We start from the raw sequence: 4,730 nt of genomic DNA on the forward strand, positions 1-4,730 counted from the left end.
ATTATTAACGTATTTATTTTCCCGTGATGTTCAATAATTACAATTAGCTGGGTTGATATTCAATATTTCTTTCAATTAAGGATATTACATTCATTATTCACAATGAAAGATTTATTTCCTAGTTGAGACAATAGTAATTATTATTTTGAAACCAGAGAAAGGACGAATTCATAAAATAATGGTACAATTTATTACAGAATCAAGGTGAAGTTATAAACTAGTACATTGCAATATTTAATTATAAAATTTGCCGAATGGAGACAAATCTAATAAATTCATTTATTTTAGAGCACTATTAATAAATAAATTGTGATTGTTGAAATTCACATATGTCCAAGTAACATTAGAAATTAGTAAGATGATGATTCTACAACAATTTAAAATGAATATATTAGGATGGAATCTTAATGTTTTATTCATATATCGTTTCAAGTCATCTATTTTATGTAAATTTGATAAGATTTTTTAAACCACTTTGATATTACTTTATTATGTATGGATATTTTAGTATATTGAATTACGTAAAGAAAATTTGATTTGCCAATAAACAGCATCATTGTCTTAAAATATTAAATTCTTGCCATAATCAGACACAACAAAGCTTCGACTAAATCAATATAATAATATGGAAATGCGAAGGTTGCGAAAGGAAAAGAAATATAGATTTACCTAGTAAATACCACAACAATTTATTTTAAGTGTCGCATTTTAGGTCAAACAATTAACTATGAATATAATATGTTCAACATATAATTTGAAACGTTAATAGACCATTATATTTTTTCGGCAGATCTGATAGGGAACTTACGAAATAAATTTACACAAATTAAAACAATTAAAATTCTCTACATGTGGCATTGTTTTGTGTTTCGCAATTTTAAAGTCTTTTGTTGAATACTTAACAGGTGGTTTCGAACAATTAGAACGTTATTGTTTTTTGACTGAACGGATGAAAGAAAAAGTGGCTGTAAAATCAGCAATATTATTGCAATATATCAACAATGGGACAAAAGGCGAAAGTGGATATATTTATTGTAAGGTTCATTGAATATAAGTCATTGGCGACAATCAAAATCGAATTAGAAACTGACTATTTGTCGAACCACGGGCTGTCATAAATAATTTTTTATTGAAATACATTAAGACATGATTGACAGTGACCCGTTACTCCTGATGAAATAATAATCTACTATTTATTAACCATTACTGAAGTACTATCATGATATAATTTATTTTCTTTGACGACTTTTAGATGCAAAGTGGATCAATTACACTGTTTACATAATATCCAACGATTTTTATGACACATTGTTTCTCGATCGGCAGAGAAAGGTGTCATGGTATGGAGAGTGGGATCTCGTATATGCCATGCAAAAATCCGATTGTTGCCTACTTGAACGTAAAACACGTAATGGTTTTGAAATAAACTGGTTTACGTGCGAAGATACCTCTATGTAGGCAGAACCGATTTGCTCAACCTCAACAAGCCAAAATACCAACGAGTTTTACTGATATTATTATAAAAATTATTGTATATATTTGTAATAGGAATGCCAGGATTTATCTATTGCTCAACTTGACGCATTTTTAACACTCTTGGGCAATATCCAAAATAGATATTTAGTATTTATTTGGTGCGGTGCCACATAATGAATTAATTATTACCAATTAAAGGATTATAATTAAATTCTCCTTTTAAAACCTTCAATCTCCCTTCTGATGATCAGGCAGTAATAAACCCAGACAGTTTGCGTAGTTATTTACCCACTAGATTTATTCCATGTCATCCAGTAGCTTAATTGAGTGCACCATAAACCACATCCTGACATAAATCACCATTTACCGCACTTTACTACCTTTAATAAACAATAGTTGTAAATCTCAGCTTGTCTTGATTTGTTGTGATGTCGTACCGAACAGTTAGTTACATCAAAATACTTAACGAAGGTAAAAGTGATCGGTTCAAACGTTGGGATTAAAAATGGAAATAGATTATAGTATCACACGTCAGTATGTGTGGATATTGACCCGGATGCGGTGGTTTGCGAACGCGGATGGTGACATATAACGTCGTAATTAAGGCGAAAGTTGATATCTTCGGCCATATTTTACCAACAGGTTGGCAAATTTATACGTGCAATATTGTTTTAATTAGCGTATTACGACACTCGATCAATTCGTGTCAAAGTAGGGAAGTAAATGTAAATAAATAGTATATACGATGCGTTTATAGTTATTCTCATTGTTGTCCAAATTGTGCAATTGTTTAATGTAAATATGTTGCTAAAAATTATATTAAATGGATAAAGAGACCTGTTTTATTGAAGACAGGAAATTTCAATTTTAAAGTGGTTTTGATAGACCATAATTTAAAGTAGTAAATTTATTTAACCTATATTCCATATAAGTAAAGATTCTCATGGGTATTTTCTCTCTAATAAGGCCTTAACGCATTAAATGCGACAGTTATTTTAAAATTTAATTATAAGATTTCAATCATCAAACTCTTTTTGATATATGTAATAAAAATTTTAATATGTTGATAAATTGTGATGTCAAATTTTTTATATGTAAAATTTCTATTTTAATTATTTAGAAACTCTATATGCTTCATATTGGGTTTTTCTTCATTTATTTCAAAATTTATGCCTTAGAAAATATTATTATCTACTAAATGTCATCATTTTATATTTCAACAATAATTTATTATTATCACTATATTAATACGTATTTCAACAAGGTAATTACATATATAAAATTATAAATATTTATCAATAATATTGTCAATTTTTATATTTTTAATTTTAAAATTAGTCAATAATAGTTTTGATCGTTATTAAAAAATAAATGGTAATTTTTAAAAAATTGAATTTAACATTAAAAATATACAAAATTATAAATATTTATCTAACAATATTGTTAATTTTTATATTTTTAATTTTAAAATGAAATAAATATATTGTTATATTTTTACATTATTCAAAAAAATATAATATATTAGTAAAAAATTTAAATTAAATTTAAAATTAAAAATCTCCGTCAATAAATTCAGTCATCAAACTCTTTTTGAGTTAATAAAAATTTTAATATGTTGATAAATTGTTATATAAAATTTTTATATGTAAAATTTCTATTTTAATTATTTAGAAACTTTGATATTGGATTTTTCTTCATTTATTTTAAAATTTATAGCTTAGAAAATATTATTATCTACTAAATGTCATCATTTTATATTTCAACAATAATTTATTATTGCCAATATATTAATACGTATTTGTACATAGTAATTAAATATTATTATAAAAATTTTATTTGTTGATTATTAATGATTCAAGTTATCAATCAATGTTTTAAGTTATTACAAACATATTAAATTAAAATGATATACAATACTTCTCATTTATTTCAAATAATAACCATAACCATAAAATTTTATTAATTTCAAAATTTAAATAATATGTATCCACATTTTATTAGTTTATCTAATTAAATTAATGATTAATAAGTTCTCTTGAACTTTATATTCTTCCTGTAAATTAAATTAACGAATTAATAATGTGCAACGTCATATTTTTTTATTTAGTTTTTTTGAATTCTTTGTTTGTCTATATTTAAATATTCTGACATTAATAAAATATAAAAAATTTTAAGCAATCTCATTTAATTGGTAAATAAATATTTAATCTTTATTTTTTTAATTATCTAACTAATAATCATACATAAAAATATCTAAATATTAAAAATTTACATTAATAATTTAAATAATAATAATTAAATATTATTTTCCCTTTCTATTTAACTTAAAAAATAAAAAAAAATCCTTAAAGCTACAACCAAAAAATATATTCTTGATAATATAAATATATAATTTAAAAAATAAAAATTAGTAATTAAACAAAATATTTTAAACAATTTTATTTACATTTACATTATTTGAAAACATTCAAATTTATTTAGATATTAAAAAATATTGCTTTAAAACCATAAAAATACTGTTTTTCAACAAATCATTTCAGATGTATATAAATAACCATAAATATATATTTTGTGGAAAAGAAATTAAAAATATTTAATTTCAGATTAGTTTAATAAAAATCAATAAAGAATATGTTTCCAAAATGGATAGTCAAAATTTGGGAGTAGTTGGAACACGTCCAATAATGAAGAAAATCTAAAATTTTTTCTCCTGAAGAAAATACAGCCCTGCTAATTTGAATTAAAAAAATTATTTCTTTCTCATATCCTCAAATTTATGCCTATAATTCAATGTAAAAAACTTTTTCCATAATGATACACTAGTGTAGATTCTGGGGGGTTCTTCTCTTTTTTCGTCCTATTTTCTAAGCCACTGAAATTTTTTTAAAACTTTAAGGGGTTCTTGATTAATGTTTATTAACTTAACCGTTTTTGAGGTATTGCAGTTTTAATTTAAAATAATATTTTAAATACAAAATAAAAGAAAAATAATAAGAACCTAAAAAACCTTCAATTAATATGTACAATTTCATATAAAAATTTATTCAAATGAATCATGAAGCAATAACGTAAACTACTTTTGTATTATTTCAAATCTAAAATTGATTTTATTAACACATGTTTACACACAAAATTTAAATATTTTAATCAAAAAAATGTTATTAATCATTCATCTCCGTGAAGCATCACCGATACCAAGAAATGCTCATTTCGGCCAGCCCATTATATCGCAACTGTTTCAATCGAAATGCCCA

Source organism: Aethina tumida, chromosome 7 (assembly GCF_024364675.1).
Source record: "Aethina tumida isolate Nest 87 chromosome 7, icAetTumi1.1, whole genome shotgun sequence".
NCBI lineage: Eukaryota > Metazoa > Arthropoda > Insecta > Coleoptera > Nitidulidae > Aethina > Aethina tumida.